This window comes from Solanum dulcamara, chromosome 6 (assembly GCF_947179165.1).
Source record: "Solanum dulcamara chromosome 6, daSolDulc1.2, whole genome shotgun sequence".
In the NCBI taxonomy this organism is placed as follows: Eukaryota; Viridiplantae; Streptophyta; class Magnoliopsida; order Solanales; family Solanaceae; genus Solanum; species Solanum dulcamara.
In genome coordinates, this window is record NC_077242.1 from 61,320,431 (window position 1) to 61,344,168 (window position 23,738).

Consider the following 23,738-nt stretch of genomic DNA (forward strand, 5'->3'; position numbering starts at 1 on the left):
GAGAGAAAATGTGTGTGAGAGAGAAGAGAGCCACGACCAAGAGAAAACAAGGTAAGCCCTCCGATTTTGATCTATGAATTAATTATTTAAGGTATCCTACGGTTATCTAATGGTGTTTAATAACATAAATTAAGGTTTTGGGGCAGCACGGAGAGTTAACGGGAAGTTTATCAACTTTTGGTAAGTTTCGGAGGCCCGTTTGTTAAGGTATGGTGTGATTCTCTTTTCCCACGTTTTAGTAAGGGTTTGGACATGTTATGAATGTATAAATATGGATTGGAAATGTAAAAATATGCACGTTACGGCTGAAGAACGTTGCAGGTCATATAGGGGTTGTTTTGATGATATTTTAACGGGTTAAAGTTTGGCTAGTGTCGTTGTTATTGTGGTGTTGTATTGGGAGTTTTTTTTGTAGTGTTGAAGGAATGAAAACATGTCTAAATATGGGTATAAGTGCTTCTGGTTCCATCCACATGACAACCTATTTCATGTGGTTAAGATTTTACGAAATAAAGATTGAAAACCGTATTTTGGAGTCGTAGTTTTAAGCGGGTTGTTTGGGACTTATTTTGTGTAATGTTGAAGTGGTGTAATTTTGTACTGGCTGCTGGTTGTTGTTGTGATATGGCTGTACTAATTGAAGATGTAAGTGGAAGTTTGGATAGGGCAAGTTATAGGGGAGATGCTGCCCGAATTCCGTTAACTTCTTAACTAACTAATAGACTAGTCGAGACTAGTCGAGAAAGGCGAATAAGGAATTGGTTCCTATGGGTAATTGGTGGTAGAATTACAAGCTGGAAACTCAAGAGTTATTAACATTAGTATTATTTTCGTGTTAAATAGGTTAAAGGAGTAAAAAAGCGAGTTTGGATGCGTGTAATCCATAACAGGTATGTAAAGCTTATCTCTTCCTTTATTTTGGCATGTCTTCAAGTTAAGTAATGAAACATATGAGCTTGAGGGAAAATCTACTCATACATGTCAAGCGTAATTCACGGTCCTTGTTTACTTCTTGATGAAAACACTCTTACAGTAATTGAACTAGGGCTTCTCAAGCCTTCCATACGTTAGGAAGTGATGAGTATGTGAAGGTATCCTTCTTTTCTCTTGGATGTCTTAGCCATAAGTGGTTTGTATATGAAATGTGAGGATAATTCTATTCATAAAACTCCAGGCATGACTCATAATTCTTACACACTTCTTGGTATTAGAACTCCTATAATAGTTGAGTTATTGCCTTTTAAGGCTTCTATATGATGAAGAGTAGTATACGTAAAACCTATCTCTCCTTTCTTTTGGAATGTCTTAAATGTAAGTGAATTAATATATGATATGAGTTTGGAGGGAGTTCCATTCATAAGTTTCGGACATAACCCATGACTCGTGTTCACTCCTGAATGCTAGAAGTCCTAAAGTAGTTGAACTACTACCCTCGAGCCTTCTATATGTTGAGTAGTGACTGAGTACGTAAGCTCCTATTTCTAAAGACTCTATGATTATAAATGTCTCTGATTGCATAAGTTGTGTAGCATTATCTTGATGCACGTCTATGTTTGCCTGAGGCTCCACTCAATATGATCCCTAATGACCTTTAGAGGGTACTTAATACAAGTACTACCCTGATCTTCAAGTGACGGTTCACTTGACTATTTCCTTGAATCTTAGATGGTGATTTTACTTGCATATGGTTACTCGCTACTCTGCTCGTACATGCTATTAAATGATTATTCACCGCTTCTCATGAACGGTCGGGCATGATAAACGATGAAATAATTATTTACTATGTCCCATGAAAGGCCGGGCATGATAAATGATGAAATGATTATTCACCGCGTCCCATGAAGGGTCGGGCATGATAAATGACGAAATAATTATTCACCGCATCCCACTTGTTGCCTGCATCCCTATTTCAGCTTTTGTCTCAGTTATGACGTGTTATGTTTTATATACTCAGTACATATATCGTACTAACCCCCCGTTCTCTAGGGGGCTGCATTTTATGCCCACAGGTACAGACGCGCGCTTTAGGGATCCGCCAGCTTAGGATTCCACACAGTGGTTTGGGAAAAGCTCCATTGTATCAAAGCCTAGCTTTTGGTACTGGACTTCTGATGTGTATATTGTTCTTTCAAGGGTACGGCGTAGGCCCTATCCCGCCATATGTTATCGTTAATACTCTTAGAGGTTTGTAGATATGTGTGTGGGTTGTGTATATATGTGTGTTCGATTATGTCCATATGACTCATATTTTGGGACGTTCTCTTCGTCATGGCAGCCTTGTCAGCTCGCGTGTATGTATATAGGGGGATGACCCCACATGCTATGATAGCCTCGTCGGCTTATGTGTTATGTTGCCTAAATAATAAGTTGTGACCTCTCAGGAGACAGGTTGTGCTAATGTGTAATCATGCGACATGTTTACTTACAATTAACAGGGGTATACGTGAGTGTCCAGCTTTGACACCCGTCACGGCCTATGGGGTTGGATCGTGACACATGCGATGACACTTGATATTTTTATACAAAATAAATTGGTTAGGTGTCCTTGTCGTGAATGTAGGTGCTTGAATTTTTTTAATCCAGATATAGTTATGGTTCATTTATATGGTAATGGATTTAAGCCTATATATTTTGTATGGGTTGATCATGGAGAAATAGATGGATTGAATAATATATTTTATAATCTGCTGCTTGTGGATGAATATAATATGCTTGCACCATATGGTCAAATTAGGGTTGAACATGATAGAGTTCAATACTATATATTTCAACATGATAGAGTTCATGAAATGGTTAGTGATGCTTTCGGGGTTCAAGGTGGGATGGAACCCAAACAGTATTTTGATGAAACTCCTAATGAAGAAGCAAGATGCTTCTATCAATATTTAGAAGGGGCTAGTCATCCACTATGTGAAGGAAGTCTGCATTCTGCTTTGTTAGTTGCAGTTAGGTTAATGAATATTAAATCAGATTGGAGTGTTTCTCATGCGGCTATGGACTCAATGGTTGATCTTTTGGGCGAACTGGTTAATCCTGAGTTTAACATACCTAAGAACTTTTATCGGACAAAGAGATTGGTTTCGAAGTTAGGATTGTCGTATGATAGAATTCATTGTTGTGTTAATGGTTGCATGTTGTTCTACAAGACTGATAGTGAATTAGAAAATTGTAAATTTTGTGGACAAGTTCGTTATAAGAGGACTCCTACTGGAAAGATGGTCTCAATTAAGGCGATGCATTATTTACCTCGTATTCTTAAATTAAAGAGGTTGTATGCATCGATGAGGTCTGACCCACATATAAGATGGCATCGTGAATATAGAAGGTCGCCGGGTGTCTTGTCTCATCCATCTGACGGAGAAGCATGGAAATATTTTGATAACATGTATCTTGATTTTGCTAGTGAACCAAAAAATGTACGATTGGGGTTGTGTGCAGATGGCTTCACACCTTTCTCTAATGCTATCTCACCTTATTCTTGTTGCCCTGTATTTCTTACCCCGTACAACCTTCCTCCTGAAATATGCATGACAAGTCCGTACATCTTTCTAAGTTGTGTTATTCTAGGTCCTCGTAATCCTAAAAGTTTGAATGATGTCTATCTACAGTCATTGATAGATGAGCTTAAACAATTGTGGTTTGAAGGAGTAGTGACTTATGATATATCAACTAAGCAGAATTTTGTTATGCATGCTGTTTTAATGTGGACTATAAATGATTTTCCTGCATACGGGATGTTGTCTGGTTGGATGACTGCTGGAAAGCTTACTTGTCCTCATTATATGAAACATAGTAAGGCATTCACCTTAAAGCATGGAAGAAAAAATTCATGGTTTGATTGTCATCGTCAGTTCTTGCCAATGAACCATGAGTTTAGAAAGATGAAACATGCATTAAAAAAATAGGGTTGAAAATGACTCTCCACCTCCATCACTGACAGGACATCAAATTTGGGAGAGAGTTTCTCAATTGTCTAAAGTTACAGAAACTCCATCATCTAGACTTCCTGGATATGGTGTTGAACATAATTAAAACAAACAGAGCATATTTTGGGAGTTGCCGTATTGAAAGGATAATCTCCTACGACATAATCTTGATGTGATGCACATTGAGAAAAATTATTTTGACAATTTGTTTAAGACAGTGATGGATGTTAAGGGCAAGACAAAAGACAACACAAGAGCTAGAATGGACTTACAGAAATACTGTAAAAGAAAAGAATTGTGGTTGCAAGAACTACAAAATGGTAAAATTATCAAGCCTAAAGTCAGTTATTCATTCACATTGGATGAGAAACGTGACATATGTGAGTGGGTTAAAAATTAGAGAATGCTAGAGGGATATGCTTTGAATTTGGGTAAGTGGGCAAATCTGAATGAAGGAAAGTTGATAGGTATGAAAAATCATGATTGTCATGTATTAATGAAAACATTAATTCCTATCGCTTTTAGCCATCTACCAAACATGATATGGAAGCCAATCACAGAGGTAAGTCTTTTCTTTAGAGATTTGTGTTCTGGAAAATTGTTGAAAAGTACTTTAGACAGGATGGAGGAAAATACTTCTGTTATTACTACAAAGCTAGAGAAGATTTTTTCATGTGGTTTTTTTGATGTGATGGAGCATCTTCTGATTCATCTTGTAAAAGAAGCCCTCATTGTAGGTCTAGTTCAAACAAGGTGGGTGTATCCATTTGAGAGGTAATGTTTTTCTTATATAAGTAATTAATTTATTCTTCTTATATATACTATAATTATTAGTTAACATATATTTAGAAAAATTGAAAGCTACAAACAAACAATTAAACAGAGAGGAAAAATCGAAGGTTCAATTGTTCAAGCTCATATTGGAGAGAAACTGGTGACTTGTATTTCCATTACTTTGGGGATGAAGTTCCATGCAGGGGAAATAGGTCTAATCGCAATGATGAAGGTGATAGTGATCTGATGTATCCATCGATTTCGATTTTTAATTAAAGTGGTCAAGGATCTAAACAGCGTGGAAGACGAAACTTCACTAATATGGAAAGACAATCAGCTGTGACCCATATTCTGCTTAATTATCTAGAAATTCAGCCATATCTTAAGTAAGTGTGAAATTAAATTATCAAATTACATAGTAATAAGTGATTACTATCTATCAAAAGTGTACATACCAATATCAGCTCGTTCTAAGCACATACAACAATAAAGTCATATATACGAGATTTTCCAAATGGCTAAAGAATTATGTAAGTGTGAAAGCTTATATTGAATCAATAGGTATAATATTTTCACTTTATAGTAAATTGTAATATTTTGAAATCAATTTGTAGGTTTATGATGAATACTCAAGTGTCGAACATTCGCCATTTGTGAGAGAGATCGCACTCGAGCCTGAATCTCATATTCATACAATGAATAAATATTGTGTGAATGGTTTTAAGTTTCAAACTGAAGAAGTTTCTATGCACAAGAAAACCAATAATAGTGGTGTGTGCGTTCAAGGTGATGTCGACAGTAATGGCCAAATTGTAGAATATTATGGTGTCATTCAAGAGATTATTGAAGTAAGATATTCAGGTTTGCCTAAAAAAATAGTATTATTTCGATGTAAGTTGTTTGATCCATCACACAGAGGCACAAGAGTGTACTGACAACATAATATAATTAAAGTTAAGCATACCAGACAATACATAAGTTATGATCCTTTTATCATTGCCCAAAATGCTAAGCAAATCTATTATGCTCCATATCCATTGCGTAGAGATAAGGCTGATTGGTGGGTTGTTATTAAGACAAAGACTGTGGAAAGAATTGAAATTGAGAATGTATTAGATGTGGCGTACCAAAATGATGATGCATTTGTTCAACAACAAGTTGATGTTGAGTTGGAAACCACACTAGAACATCCTCAACACATACTAGAAGAGGTTTCTGATGATGAACTTATAATGTCAAATGTTGAGAAAGAAGTAAACGAGGAATATGAATCGTTTGAGAAGGTGGAATGAATTGACAATGAATATGAAACAACTGAGGAGGAGGAATGGAAAGATGACGAAAATGAAACAAGTAAGGAGGAATAGAGTGGTAGATTATAACTAGTATGTAAGTTATTTCTTTCGCTAACCCTAAATTTATTTAATTTATATTTTTTATATATTGTATTATTACTTTACATGCAGATGTCATATGGTGACGGTGATAGATCCTAGGATCATCTTAGTGTTAGCCATTCTGGTAGAAGTAAAAAGAAGTCTAGGAGACCTATTGATCCTGAGGATATCCCAGGACATATTTCTTCAGTGCCAGAGATGCAACACCGCCGAGCTAGTTCTACACATATTCATGTTGTGCCTTTTGGGACAATGAATCCTTTAGTTTACCATAGTGAGTTTCCCTTTAGTTTACCATAGTGAGTTTCGCCGACCACGCAACACTTCTTCTTCTTCACAGGTCAGATATACTTCATATGATCAAATCTACTAGCTACCCACAAAGGTTATTGCTCGACCCCCAAGAGTATCATCTTCTTCTACTCCATCTCCCATAATTCCATCTCCCGGATCTCAGTCTCCTCACATATCTACTCTGAGACTTAGAGATTCTAGTGTTGAGATTGACACTCCTACAGCATCAGCTTCTCCTTCTTTTTCTGCTAGACCAGAGACAGTACATGATAAGCCTAGGTTAGCTCTTAGGCAGAGGGACATACTTGGGAGAGTCATGATTGAGCCTGATGAATCCTCGTAAGTTTAATATTTTATTTATTTATTTTTGCTACATTAATAAATTATTGATGATATAATTACATATTTATTATGTATCTTGCAGGTGGCATCCTTTGAACGAGGTTGCTAGGACTCTTCAGGAAAGTGTTAGGAGGCTATATACTGAGCCTTATCACTCTTGGCGGGAGATTCCAAACAGTATCCGCCAGACGATGTTTAATGAATTCAAGGTATATATATGTTTAAATCTATTTTTTTAAGTTACGTTTAATATTTTTACTATAATTTACTTAACTAATTATTTAACGTTATTCATTTTTTTCAGACTTTATGTACCTGGGATTCAAGGTACAATATGGTCATTGCAACCACTTTTGAAAGAAAAACGAGCGCCAGACTGTCTAACTGGCTAAAGAAAGCTAGGGATGATCAGGCACCTTCGAATTGGATGTTGCCTCATATATTTGAAGAATTATGTCGGTATTGGGATACCGAAGAATTCAAGGCTTTGTCCGATCAAGGAAAAAAGCAAGAGCCAGCCTAAAGGGTGGTTCGTTGCACACCGGAGGTGCAAAGAGTGTTGGTACAATTCGGAGGGAGATGGTAAATTTTCTAAATTTTAAGTTTAAATTCATTTTCTGAAATAAATTATTTGACAAAATATTATTTTATTAATTGTATTTTTATTTATAGGAAAAAAAATTGGGACGCACTCCCTATCGTCATGAAGTCTTTAAAAAGACTCATGTGAAGAAAAAGACTAATGCGTCGGATCCAGATGAGTGGGTAGAGGAAAGGGACGAACGAGCCTATGTAAATTGTTTAAGATATAATGTATAATATATTTTGATTCTAAGTTTTATTTTTATTATCTATATATATATATATATTATAACTTTTATTTTCTAATATGCAGCAAGATAATAAGCGGCACATACGTGAGTGAGAGATTCAGTTTAGCTAACGCCTGAATAGTCCACTCAAATTTGGATAGAAAAAGTGGTTGGAGGCAGCCACAAGGGCCGAATATATGGAATGGGCTCTAGGAATAATGTACGATGACTCCAATCAGGTTTAGAAGGTATTGGATCGTCGCGTCAAGCCGAGATCATTGACGGAGTTCAGATAGCTACAATGTCTCAGCAAATTGCAGAACTTATACGCGCATTGGCAGAATCAGAGAAAAGAAGTGTCGCAGATCAAAAAAATATGAATGAACAAGTTGAGCAAATTAAAGAACAAGTGCTCAACCTCGCCCGTCAGCCTCCGCCCCGTTATTCAAGAGGGTCCACTCCAGATGATTCCGACGATAGTGATGAATATATAGAAAATAGTCCTTAGGGTTCCATATGTTAGTTAATGAACATTTTAAATTTTTTTGTTAACTTTGAAACACTTTAAATTGTTCTAAATTATGATTTTATTCGTTTTAAATGTTTAATTGTGTTTGTTATTAAGTATTTTGCGTATTTTGTTTGTTGTTATTTGTGTTTGAATGGGCTGAATTGCATACAATTGAATTGAATTTTGATTGCAGGTGGGCAGCAGAAACTGCAGGTTTCTACTGTCAAAAATGTTGCTGAAAAGCGACAGACAGGGTCCTTTAGTCCGTCGCTTTTCTAGATTCTTTTGTATATTTTCCAGAAAAGCAACGGACAGAGACTCAAAGTCCGTCGCTTTTCTGCAAATTTTTAAGAAGCCAATATAAACAAGGCGACGGATGGAGACTAATAGTCCATTGCTTTTTATTAAATAATTACTTTTTAAAAAAATTAAAAAATGGAGTCCGTCGTTTTTTATATTTTTTTTTAATTAAAAAAATTAGGGGCGACTCAGTCTGCCGCTTTTTACGGCACTATCCATCGCTCTTTTAAAAGCATCAAACAAAAAAGCAACGGAAGTGACTGCGTCACTTCTCCGTCGAGTTTGACCAAAAAAGCGACGAAGTTCGTCGCTTTTTTGCGTCATTTTTTATATTTTTTTAGTAGTGTTTAATTGCAAGAAGTGCTTGTCATCTGCTCGTGAATACCATCCAGTCAAGTCTTTGTTCTTTTATTCGACTAAGATTCCAATTCCAGTAGTTTAGTCAATTACTATGCATATAAGATTAGTTTAATTTCTCTGGCTAGGAATAATAAAAAAAACTAGGAATAGCTGTGACTAGTGACGAGAGAAGTTGCTTAGGGACCTACGGAGTCCCTATTGATCCAAATAAATCGGATTCGGGGGGGGGGCGCCGGTTCAGCCGGTAAGCGAGCAAGCTTACGAAATGAAGGAAGAGGAGACTCACCTCCCCCTACTTTGTCAATCACAGCCGTCTCGTCTATTCTATTCTCGAAAGCATGTAGACAGAAGGCCCTTTTTTCGGACGATTGCTTCCATTACTGACCAGAAAGACACCAAATTCTCCTTTAGGTGCTTCAACTGCGGTATAGGTAGAAGGAGCTGGTACGGAAATATTTCAGTAACTGAACTTGGAGACTAAAGGATGCGCTCTAACCATCAGGGACCCAAGAATACTTGGGTACCTAAAAGAAATTAAATTATCTATTTTGCAAGAACATATATACTAAAAAAATATATAGAGAAGGCATGTGAGTAATTGACAATGGATGCTCCACACATATGACCGGAAAGAAAGAAATTATCAAATGAAGAATAATGATGAAGGATATGTAAGATTCGGAGACAATGCTAAGGAGGAATAGTAGGAGTTGGATCTATCACTATCAGCCCATCTTATGTTCTAATCAAAGTGTATCTAGTTGATGGACTCAAGCATAATCTGCTCATCATCAATCAACTATGCGATGCGGCTTTGAAATACTGTTCACTATAAAATGCACTATTAGCAATTTGACCAAAAATATCACTATCATCGGAGATTGTGTGAAAAATATTTATGTGCTAAATAATATTAATTTACCTAATTTTACTTGTCTTATTGTTATTTCCTCTGATCCCTGGATACGACATAGAAAGTATGATCATGCTAGAATGTATACTCTAGAGAAAAATTTTAGACTCGAGTTAGTTATTGGCCTGCCTAAACTAAAGTTAGAGAAGAATCATATTTGTAATACTTATCAACTCGGTAAATAGACTCGTACTTTCTTAAAAATCAAAGACATCATGAGCACCTCTAAGCCTCTCCAACTTCTTCATATGGACCTTCTTGGTCGTACTAGAACTTCTAGTATTGGTTGTAAAAGATATACTTTCCTTATTGTTAATAATTACTCTCGTTTTATATGGATTATTTTTTTTAGCTCACATCTATGAAGCTTTTACTAAATTTAAAGTATTTTGTAGAAAAGTACAAAGGGGAGCATGATATTTTATCTCTACTACACATAGTGATCATAAAGGAGAATTTGAAAATAATGATTTGAGGAATTCTATGCTCAAAATAGTTTCACTGAAAATTTTTCATCACTTCGTTCCTCTCAGTAAAATGGAGTAGTAGAAAGAAGAATTGCTCACTGTAGGACACTTCTAGAACATTACTGCTCGATCGATGTCTTTCCAATCATTTTTAGGCAGAAGTTGTAAGTACTGTTTGTCGTATCTTAAACAGGTGCCTTATTACTCCCGTTTTAAAGAAGATGCCTTATGAATTATGAAAAGGAAAGAAATCAAATATCATCTATTTTTATTTCTTTGAAGGTAAGTGCTTCGTTCACAACAATCATAAAAACAACTAGTATAAGTTTGATTCCAGAAGTGATAAAGGTATATTTCTAGGATACTCTCCTTCTAGTCATGAATTCAGAGTGTTTAATAAAAGAAATTTGAGTGTTGAAGAATTTGTGCATGTTGTATTTGATAATAGTAATTCAAGGTTGAAGGATTTTGAAAAATATAGTGGTTGATAATGAACCATCTCCTTTTCATGTGTCTAATGGCCCTTTAAAAGTTACAGTCTCAATTGATCACCAGAGTCAACTCTCATCAACAATAAGTCAAATGTCGATGTTGGGCCCAACAAATATTCCTAGAGAATGGAGGCACAGTGCAAGCTTTTTAAACGAGTTTATAATTAGTGATCCAAATAAAAAGATGCAAATCAGAGCCTCATTAAGAAAGCAAGCATCAGTCGTTCTCATCTCTCAAATTGAGAATGAATAAATGAAGCGATGAAAGATGAATCCTGGATACAAGCTCTGAAAGAAGAACTTGATCAGCTCGAAAGAAATCATGTATGGGTTTTACAAAAAGGCTAAAATATTACTTAGTAACCAGAATCAAATAGGCATTTCGGAACAAACAAAATGAAAAAGGTAAAATGATCAGAAATAAAGCACGACTAATAGCTCAAGAATATTCCCAATAAAAAGGTATTGATTATGATGAAACTTTTACTCCGATAGATGATATTCAATGCAATGGATGAGATGTCAAATAAGGTGATACATGTCTGTCCTAACGCTACACCCCGCTGAATCTCAATCTGAAATTCGTGGGGAATATATCTGTCCATATAACCTACCACGGAGCGTGTAGCCCGAACCCCTCATATAGAATCCACCACGAAACGTGTGGCCCGATCCCTATTTCTCATAGAATCCGCCACAGAGTGTGTAGCCCATCCCCTCTTTCTCATTATTTCCACAAAGTATCTCATCACTATTGTTTCACGGAATCGATGCAAATAAGCATGATCATATGTATAATGAGAAGATGAGAATGTCATTTCATGATACAATTCATATCAATACATTCACGATACATCATCAATAACGAATCAACAAATTCACTCGACCATTCACAACATATCACACATCATTATAGTGTTAGGACAGACATGTATCACATTAATTTAGGACAACAAGATGAAAAAGTCTTTTTTGTTTTTTTAAACTTCGTGTCAAGTCAAACTAGATCATTCTTTTTAAAATAAAGGGAGTAGCTTACATATATAACACAGTATACCAATTTCATATTAACTTAATGCAAATTGTAAACACAAAAATACACCTTTCATCAAGGTCAAATTTATATCAATTTACAACTGTTTGGATGGTGATTTCTCGTGGTATGATATTGTATGATTAGTAAAAGAACCATGTTTGTTTCTTTAATTACATGGTATGATATGGTTTGGTTTCATGGTTTTGTAACCATGAAAACCCTCACTTTTTGAAACCACCAATTTAATGCTATCCCATTGTTTACTTTTTTTTTTTAATTATACCCTTAATTTTAAAAATCCTCATGAATTTTTTCTTCCTGCTCTATGTTTTCCGTTCATCCTTTCTTCTAACATCATTCTTCTCGATTTTCTTCGATGAATTTTTTTCCTATGTTGTTTGTGCATTAGTTTCTTGCATTCTTTATTTTTTCTCTTTTTCAATGTACACAAACGTCTCAAAAAATAAAATCATCAGATTTCCTTAATCAAGATCTTCATGGGTAATTTTTTTCTTGATGTTTCATGGGTTATTCCAATTGTATATCAGGGCATTTTGATGGAAAGAAATCATTCATGACGGTTGAATATCCATTGACAATCAAGAATTGAAAAATTGGGAGAGAATTTTAGCAGAAAAAATTTAATATTTATAATAATTAAGGGCATTTTCATAAATTTATCAGTTACGATACAGTACCATAAAGTCAAACGAAACAACAAAATTATTATTAAATAATAGCAAATCATACCATCTATCCAAACATAATATTGTATTATACAGTAAAATACCATATTATACTATACAATATCGAACATTATGAGATCATGAAAAACCACCATCCAAACAGAATGTTAGGGGCATTATATAACACAAAAATTTAGTCTATGATAACAATAAACATTTTAAAAATATACATAAAGTATATCAAAATCATTCCAGTTTTCATGTCAAAACATTACATAAATTATATCAATTCGTAGTAATTTCATACCAGTTTCATAATAGGGTATGCATAAAAAAGTCAAAAGAAATATATAAAAAATAATTTATTAAAAAAATACCTTTACAACAATTTTGACCTTTTTTGACTTGGAGATTTTTGAATCCTCTTTCAATGTTGAACTAGATCTCTTTTTAGGGTTTTGAAGGCTCACCCCTAAGTACACTCTTCGTCTTTTTTTGTTTATTTTGACTTACAAAATCAGAATTAGAATTCGAATAATCAGACGAAGGAGATTTCACCATCTTGCCCTTCTTTTTTTTGCCCCTTTTGATTTGAAGAAATTGCGACTTTCTTTACTATGATTTCTTTCTTCTTGACGGGGGTTTGATTCTTATTGAATGAGTTTTGATTCCTCTTCAAAGGAGTAACACTCTTCTTGACTGGGGCGACATTCTTTTTGACAGGTGTTTGAGTTAAAATATAAAAGTTTGGTAGCTCAATCTCTACACTAGTTTCATCTTCGATAAATCTAGAACTCTTTCTAGGTGTATGATCACCTTTTTTATTTTTCTGCATCATCAAAAAAAAATGTATACATCGATAAATATGGACTCTTGAAATTGTGGAGAAGAAAGTAGTTTGTTTGAATGATGTTGAAGAGCAATGGAGAAAAAGAAAGAGAAACTGATGACAACGGTTGATAAAGAAACATGGGGTGTGGGATGGCATGTGTAAGTAAAAAAAAAATCCTTAATTGTAATGATTGATAATCACAATTAATGCACAGTTATTTTTATCTTTCCTTTTAATTATGATCATATTTAATATCTTAAAAATAATTAATTTATAACAACAACAAACAACAACAACAAACCCAGTATAATTCCATAATGTGGGTCTGTGGAGGGTAGAGTGTACGCAGACCTAACCCCCACCTTGAAAGGTAGGGCGGCTGTTTCCGAAAGACCCTCGACTTTAAGAGAGGACAAGATAAAAGGTCAGATAGGGGCAAATATATAGAAAACAAGATGAAAACAGGAATAGCAAAAGGGAAAATCGTGGTAGAGTGGTACGGGAAGAAAGAGGCATAACTATAATAAATAAATAAATAAGATAAGATAAGATAGATAAGACAGTCAAAGTACAACGGCGCCACAACTATAAACAGCAATACAATGCAGAAATCAAAAGGCAATAAACAATGGGCAGAACTACAACTACTATGGTGCAAAAGATGAATCACTTAGCCTTTAATCCTAATCTGGGTCCTCCACAAAGGAAATTATAGTGCGCTAATGCGCCTACTAGTAGGGTATGATAACGCGACTATGTACTAGCCTTCTACCCGAATGCGGGTCCTCCACACACTCCTATCTAAGGTCATGTCCTCGGTAAGCTGTAACTGCGCCATGTCTTGTCTAATCACCTCTCCCCAATATTTCTTCGGCCTACCCCTACCTCTTCTGAAGCCATCCATGGCCAACCTCTCACACCTCCTCACTGGGGCATCCGTGTCTCTCCTCTTCACATGCTCAAACCACCTAAGTCGCATTTCCCGCATCTTGTCTTCCACTGAGGCCACTCCTACCTTATCCCGAATAGCCTCGTTTCTAATCCTGTCGCTCCTGGTATGCCCACACATCCATCTCAACATTCTCATCTCGGCTACTTTCATCTTTTGGACGTGAGAGACCTTAATTGGCCAACACTCCGCCCCATATAACATAGCCGGTCTAACAACCACTTTGTAGAACTTGCCCTTAAGTTGTGGTGGCACCTTCTTGTCACAGAGCACCCCGGAAGCGAGCCTCCATTTCATCCACCCTGCCCCAATACGATGTGTGACATCGTCGTCAATCTCCCCGCTGCCTTGCATGATAGACCCCAGATACTTGAAACTACCTTTCTTTTGGATAGCACTTATAATTAAAATTTTGTTAGTAGTTATTATATAGAAGTAGATTTAAAGGCCGTAATATTAACTCTTAATTACATATGTAGGGTGATTTTTCCTTTATTAAGTTCACATAGAGAGGATATTTATTCCCTTCTTTCCCTATCCAAACATTATTAGTCAAGACACATGTGGTGTTTCTACTATTTTATGCATGTTTAACAGTCAACTACTTAATTCCCTTTGATTTTCTGTCACGCCCCGGGAGGGTACCCTAGACGTAACCGGCACTCAGAAATTATTTTTGGCTCCCAAGCGAACCACATAGCCTGATCAGACATCCGTTCATCCATTCAATCAGCGGAAGACTTAAAATAAAGAGAATATTCGGCGGGCAACTCAAAAGACTCAACTCCATAAATATGCAAATTAAATTATGCAATGTTTTACAATTCAACTCAATCATCTACAATCACCATCAAACCAATCATATCAAGCACAATTCATTCAATTGGGAGTTTCTCTAACCGACAACTATCACCATATGAACGAGTGATAGTACAATAATTCGACGTTGTTGCCACGTCCGTCCATACCTTTCCAGGGTATGAACGCTCAACCAAATCATGGATCCAATCCAACCAAGTCTTATAATGTCAGGACAATAAAATGGGAAACATCCGACTTTAACGGTTCGATCCTATGGGAAGCATCCGACTTTAACGGTTCCATCCCTCCTACGTTTGGCGACGTAGTTTATTGGTTCGAGTATGGACTATACTCTTACCCAATTCGGTGCTCGATACTCCTCTCAAGACTCAATATGCTCATATCTATCAAGTGAGTAAGATACTCAAAATACTCATTTAGTCTCATTGGACTCTTTTCAAAACTCAATTCAAATCTGGCCTCATGGACCTTCTTTCAAATCGACTCATCTCAAATCATCAAACTCTTCTCTTTAAAATTTATACAATCTCAACTCAATCTCAAAAATCAGCATTTTTAAAGTAAAAATGCTCAACTCATTTATACTCAAAATACTCATGTTCAAAAATAATTAAAAGACTTCTCAAACTCAACTCATGCTTAAACTCTTCTTTAAAATCATAGATGGAAATAATATTTTTTTAAAACTCAAAATAGCGTATAAATAGTTTATGCAAAAATGTTCACAATCATTTATTTAAAACTCCTTCTCAAGAGATCATTTATTTTCAAAATGCTCATAAGACTCCAATCAATCAAATTATGCAAATCACATATCACATAATTACATTAGACTCCAATCTACTTCATCACACAACATCCTCATCAACATAGCATCTTCATTCACATCATCGTCAAGTATCATCATTCACATAATCATCAAACATCATCATCAAACATCAACTCCAAAATCCTTATTTAATTCTACATCCATTTATAAAAACAAAAGTGACATTCTAGCTCTACCAACGTTTTAATTCTTTTTATGCCATTCACATTCATAACTATTCCAATTCATTCTTCTCATTCCAATCAACACATATACCCAAACCATCCATCTCAAACTCAAGACAAATTATGACCAAAAAGAAATCTCATCTTGGGTTCATGTGAAGGAAACATGAATCCATACTCTCAACAAAACTCAACTTAAGAATGCCATCAATACATATTAATTTATATGCAAAGATCCATTTGTAGTCAATAATATGAAAGATAACTATTTAGTAACTCAAGTCATTAAAATCATCCATCAATTTCTAGCATATGAAAATATTCTAGGGTTTAGGTAAATTTCAAGGAAAATCTTCCTAGAAGGTTCAAATTCTTCACAACTTCTATCCAACACATCAATGGGCATATGGAAGAACTCAATCCATATTTTAGGTTAGCCTTACATATCTTAGAGTAGATTTTGAAGAAACCATGTTGTTAGGTCTTCAATGGAAAGCTTGAATCCTTGAATCTTGAGGAAAAATCTTGTTGGAGATGATTTGAAAGAGAAGGGGATGAGAATTAGGGTTCTTTGGAGAGGCAAAAGACTGAAAATTATCATCCAAAACGCGTCCAAGTTGTATATATAGGTATTAGGTAATTTTCTCAAAATGCCCCTCCAAAATCTGGAAATTGGGACAAGTCCGCGACAGGTCCGCGACGCGGACCTATCGCGGACCTCTCTGTTCGACCAATCATAACTTTTGACTCCGAACTCGGAAAAATGCAATCTTAGTGGCGTTGGAAAGAAGACTCAAAGACCTTTAATTAGATAGGTCATGGGCCACCCAATTCATTGTATTCTAGGAGTTATGGTCGTTTGAAGTTTACCCTTATACGAACTCATTCGGAAACTTAGGCGAAACGAATTCTTTGGACTCGGCTTTGTTCTAGGGATACCTTATGAACCTAAATCACATCTAATACACTTCAAATACTTAGGAATTGATCCTAACTCATAAATACAACTAGGAGTCACCGAGTTCGGTCCTACACGCACATGAAGAATGGCTTGAGTTTTGGCGGAAAAAAATTCTGGGTGTTACATTCCATATTGCTCTTATTTGACAACATATATTAGAAGTCAGAAACTTTATACTAAGTTATTCTAAAATTGGAAACTTTAATAGAAATGGAGAAAGTAAAAATGACCATACCTCTGTCAACTTGCAAATATATATCCTCAACATACTCCACAATGGTCAAAGACATCTTATCATTACTTTCTTGGTGTAATTAGGGAAGAAGTGAGTCTTTCCCGTGTTTCTTTGCTTTTCTTCTGATCAAGGATTTAGTTTGTGGTAAAAAGACCATTAGAAACAAAAGTTAAAATTGAGGAACAGTAATACACAACAAAAAATGAGTCAATAGGGCAATTACACTCAAGGGGATTTAGCGGTATGATATAAAGAACAAGGTTTTACTATATGTTGTTTCGTGTAGTTTGATTCTAGGATTATTAATGTAGTATTATTCTGCTGCTATCTGTTGTTTTTGTTATTATCTATTGTCTCTTGTACTTTCATTATGTCTTTTTCTAAACTATTTTTGTCTTGAGCCGAGGATTTATTGAAAACATTCTCTCTGCCTCACCTCTGAGGTAGAGATAAGATCTGACACTCTACTCTCTCCATACCCCACTTTTGGGATTACATTGAGTATGTTGTTCTTGTTGTTGTATATAAAAATCAAATTTGGAGACACTTTGTTTAGAAGATATTCATATTAGAGCCACAAATTTTCTTGTCTTTAATCAGTAGTACAGTAAATATAGTTCCTATAGATGAAGAAAAAGAAAAAAAAGTTGGCAAAAACACACGTTCACTTGTTCATGGAGGAATTTTATGCATCCCATTACTTCGAGGAGAATAGAAGTCGTATTTGTCTGCAAATACGACATATATCAGGATCTTATCCATATGGTGAAAAAATCTAAGACAAATAAGAATAATTAGTGAGCTTATTTAATTTTAGCTTCTCTAGGCAGACATATTTCACAAGTGCAAGAAAAAAATCTCAAAGATATTCCACCATTTGGTACCTCAAAAGACCATGTCCTAAAAAAAAAAAAAAAAAAAAACTTTGCTACACCTTCTCTTTGAAATAATAGTTGTAATTCTTTGAATAATTCCTGCAGAATGTACCTTGCAATATGGTGACACCAGCTGCTGGAGAGCTATTCATTCACCAAACTTCTCCTATTTCAGAAAAAAGGCAAAGGAGAAAAAATTTCATATCAAGAACTCAAAGATAGGGGTTTCAAGGGATAGAAAAGATGCACTGGTTTAAGATTTTCAGTAGTATACTGTTGTGGATGCATTTGTGGGCAAGATATATGTGCGACAGATAGCCAAATAAATTAATAATATAATTATATTATTAGTGGTCTTCTTATTATTCTAGAATAGGAAAAATTTAACTATATTGTTAGTAGTTTTCTTATTAGTCTAGAATAGGATTTCTGTTTCCTAGTTTCATAAGGTTTCTTATTGCTGTAACAGTCTCCTATTTAAAGGAGGATTTGAGGAATAAGAAGTATGCAGATTTCAACCAAAACAAGAGATAAAGAGTTCTCTCTTCCATTGAACTCTAAGGTTTCAGCTTCCCTTTGACAAGCTGAATTCATATACAAAAATAGGTCGATCTAGGAATTCGAACAAGGGCAAAGAAAAATAGAAGGCCATTGATTTTGATTTTTCTCTTCATCGTCCCGTGACTCGATCTTTCGCTAATAATCCTAACAATTTGGTATCAAAGCCTAACACAATGGATGATGAGATCAATTCCAGGAAGAACGTGTGATTACAGAAACACTAATGGACTCTAAATTTGCAGTGATGGAACAACGTCTAGGCGAAAGAATTGTCCAAATCATTCAAGAACAATTTTCTAGCATGCATGGGAATTGGCTCTACTAAACCAGCAGTGCACGGGGCAGAGTCCAGTAGTGCCCCGACGACAGGTAGATCAACAAATCCGACTACTAGAGGCAATACACTGCCTATTCAACTGGCTGATCAGAATCATCAAACTAGCAGTAATTCCAATTCGACAATACCAAGATATGCAAGGATGGATTTTCCTATTTATGATGGCAATGCAAGGATGGATTTTCCTATTTATGATGGCACTAACGACCCATTGATTTGGGCACATCATTGTGAGCAATTTTTAAAAAATCAACATACAGCAGATGCGGAAAAGGTTGGAGTGACTGGGCTTCACCGGTTGGGAGAAGCATAACTATGATATTATCAGCTTAAACAAGCAAAGAGCCCAATGAGTTGGGAAGACCTTCAGAAACGATGCTTCCAGCGATTGAACCTCCTGAAAATAGCAACTCGGTGGGTGAATTGGTCACGCTTCGACAAACGGGTTCAGTTGAAATTTATCAACATCGGTTTCAGGAAAAGTTGGCTAGGGCTGATGAGCTTATTCCAGAACACTTGCGCATGAGAATATTTATGGCGGGGTTGGATGATTCAATCAAATTGGACGTGCAGTTGCTCAAACCATATGACTTATCGACAGCTATGATTGTGAACAGGGCTTTAGAGCAAAAACAACAGCAGCAAAAAGTCAGTAACATTCGCAAAATGGCATGGCAGCAGTCCCGGACAAGTCATGGTAGTACAGTAAACACAGCAAAGTCTACTACTAGTCCAGTTGGCTCATCTACCGCGACGAATATCCAGACCAGCAACCAAACCCCTTTTGTCAAGCGATTAACTCGTGCAGAAATGGCGAAGAGAAGAGCTAAGGGATTACGCTATAACTGTGATAAACATTATTCAGCCACTCACCAGTGCAAGCGACTTTTCTAGCTGGAATTGGATGATTCAGTTGACGACACAATTTCAGAAGTTCTTGATGACTGCCCTGAAATTTCTTTACATGCAATTACAGGTCAAAGGCATGCACGAACTATGTAATTGTCTGCTCTCATTAATGGACAACACATGCTTAGTCTTATTGATTCTGGAAGTACCCACAATTTTGTAAGTTCTATGGCTGCTAGTCGATTGCTCCTCAATATTTTCTCCTTGCACAACATCAGAATCTCCATTTCCAATGGAGAGAAGGTTCCATGTTTGGGGGCCTGCACAAGGGAAACACTTTCTATTGGTGAAATTAGCTTTATTGTAGACCTTTACGTTATTCCCTTGGGTGGATTTGCTATTGGTTTGGGAGTTAAGTGGTTACAGTCCTTGGGTCCTATACTGTGGGATTTTGCGGCACTTACTATGAGTTTTTTGGTGGAAGGGAAATTAATTTGTCTCAGGGACAACAACGGTATAATGAGAAGGCTTTACATCTGTTAGGAAAGGCAACTACTAATGAGCAGCGACTGAAATACCTTGTGACAGAATTCGACGACCTGTTCCAGGAACCTCTGAGTTTACCACCACTGAGACAATGTGACCACCGGATCAGTTTGCTGTGCGGAACAGCCCCTGTAGTTGTTCGCCCTTATCGATACCCTCACCGGCAAAAGGATGAGATTGTGAAGCAATGTAATCAGATGTTGCAACAAGGATTGATACAACCAAGCAACTCCCCTTTTTCTTCACCTGTGTTATTGGTATCTAAGAAAGATGGATCTTGGTGCCTTTGTATTGATTATCGTGAACTGAATGCCAAAACAGTAAAGGACAAGTTCCCAATTCCAGTAGTGGACGAGTTACTAGATGAGTTACATGGGGCCAAGTACTTTGCTAAAGGACAAGTTCCCAATTCCAGTAGTGGACGAGTTACTAGATGAGTTACATGGGGCCAAGTACTTTGCTAAACTAGATTTGAGGTCTGGATACCATCAAGTCCGCATGTCTCTGGACGATGTGGAAAAGACAGCCTTTCGAACTCATCACGGGCACTTTGAGTTCCTTGTCATGCCATTTGGACTCACTAATGCCCCATCCACTTTCCAAGCTTTGATGAATGAGGTCTTTCATGAGTTCTTACGCCACTTTGTGTTGATTTTCTTTGATGATATCTTAATTTATAGCAATTGTAGGGAGGACAATTCGGTTCACGTGAGAAATGTATTTTTGTTATTGTGTGCACACCGATTATATTTGAAACAATCCAAATGTTGCTTTGGTACAACTCACGTCGCATATTTGGGGCATATTATTTCAGTTACGGGTGTGGAGGTAGATAGGAGCAAAATACAAGCAATTTTAGATTGGCCTCAACCTTAGTCAATTACCTCTTCGAGGATTCTTGGGATTTACAGGTTACTACCGCAAATTTATTCGTGACTATGGACAATTGGCAGCACCTCTGACTAGTCTAGACAAGAAAAACTCGCTTCAGCAAGCCTTATCATCTGCTCCAGTACTCGGGCTGCCTGATTTTACTATGATTTTCATTGTAGAATGTGATGCCTCAGGAGGTGGTATAAGGGCCGTTTTGCAACAGGAAGGTCAGGCCGGAGCATTTTTTATTAGGCAGTTAGCAGCTCGACACCCAAAATTAGCTGCATATGAGAGGGAGTTGATTGGCCTTGCAAAGGCAGTACAGCATTGGTGGCCATACTTGGGGGGGGGGGGGGGGCACCCTTTTCTCATCCGAACAGATCATTACAGCCTGAAATACTTGCTAGAACAACGGCTCACTACACCATCTCAACAACACTGGTTGAGCAAACTCGTGGGTTATGATTTTACGGTGGAGTATCGGCTGGTTATCTCAATAAAGCTGCAGATGCTTTATCTCGAATGACACATGAGGACCCTTCTTTGAATGGTATTAGCTCCCCTCGTAGCACATTACTGGACACCATCCGGGAGGAGCTTACGGGATCAACAGAACTGTTAAGTTTGTGTAATAAAGTCAAGCTAGGCTATTTGGATTCGGACTAGCAAGTTCAGGATGGGTTGCCTTTGTTTAAAGTTCGCATCTACCTTTTACAGAATTCTTCTTCGCTGCCTACTGTACTTTCTACCTATCATGATAGTGCACATGAAGGGGTACAAAAAACCTTGCACCAAATTCGTGGGGATTTCTACTGAAAAGTAGGGTTGTACATGGCAAACCGATAAACCGCACCAAACCGACAAATCGAACCAAACCGGAAAAAAAACCCGACTAGTGGTTTGGTTTGACTTGGTTTGGTGTTTGGAAAAAAAACCCGACCATTATAGGATTGGTTTGGTTTTAACTAAAAAAAAGTCAAACCGAACTCAAACCGACCCGATTATAGATATACTACTTTTAAATTATGTTATACATGAAAATATTTATTAAAATGTAATTTATAAATATTCTTTTAAAATTTTTCATAATTTTTATTTTCTTTCTTACATTTAGATTTGGACTTGAGAAGCCTATCTAAATAATATACAAAAAAAAACCATCTTCTAAAGTTAAAACTTCAAACCGTGTTCTGCCTCCATCTTATATGTTGATATTTTGTACTAGAACTCTTTTTAAGAAGCACTGCTCTATGTTTTTTATTAGATACTATAAAAAACCTGAGAAACCCGAAAAAACCCGAAAAACCCGAGAAAAATTGATATAAAAAAACCCGACTTTTATTGATTTGGTTTGGTTTATAGATTTAATAACCCGACACAAATGGTTTGGTTTGGTTTGTAAAAAATCCGAATCAACCCGGTTCATGTACACCCCTACCGGAAAGGTATGAAGACGAACATTGCCGCATACGTCGCCGCCTGTCCGGTATGTTAACGCAATAAATCTGAACATTTAAGTCCCGTAGGATTGTTACAACCTATCCAACTACCAACTCAGATCTGGTCAGACATCTCAATGGATTTTATTGATGGCTTACCCAAGTCTTGGGGGAAGTCGGTCTTGTTTGTAGTAGTGGATTGGTTCTCGAAATATGTGAAAGAAAAGTCAACAAAGGCTGCTAAGTAAAGTTCAATTCAAAGAAGGAAAAAGTAGACAGAAAAAGTAAGCAGAAAAGGAAAAGAATTTCCTAGTATAATTGAGTTTTCATTTTCCTAAAAGGAAAACACAAGGTTTCCATATATTTGGCTAGTCCTTTTCTTATAGGAAAAGGTTTATGACTGTATAAATATAAGTTCATTCCTTCTAACAGAACATGGGTAGAACTCACAATGTAGTCCTAGGAGCATTCACAATATAGTCCTAAGGGCTTGAAGAGTTTTGTGTAGAGCATCCACAATTCAGAAAGAGAGAGAGAGTAAGAATACAAAGAAAGTTATACACCAAGATAAATATTGTAGTCTTGAGTGTCCTCTTTAGTGAGTTGTTCCTTTTACAAGAGAGAAGTGTTAATTATTATTTTCTCCTTGTATTTGAGAGCGGTGTACTCCATATCATAATAGTAACAATCCTTCTACCCGTGGTTTTTTCCCTCTATTTGCTTGAGGGTTTCCACATAAAATTCTCGTGTCTAATTTATTTTCATTATTTATCATCATATCAAACTTTAGTTGTGGTGCTTCCTTCCCCCAACAATATGCTCATTTCATACCATTGGCTCACCCATACACAGCTGCTTGTGTGGCTCAGTTATTTTTTGAGCAAATTATTCGCTTCCATGGGATATCTGAAACTATTACTTGTGATAGACATGTGGTTTTTACTTGTACTTTTTGGAAGGAACTTTTTCGCTTGAATGACACTAGATTACAAAGGAACTTTTTCGCTTGAATGGCGCTAAATTACAATTTTCATCTGCTTACCACCCACAGACAGATGGGCAGACAGAGGTCATTAATCGTACTGGGGAAATGTATCTTCGCTTTGTTGATAATTATCCTAGGAAGTGGGTTGCTTGGATCCCATGGGCAGAATATT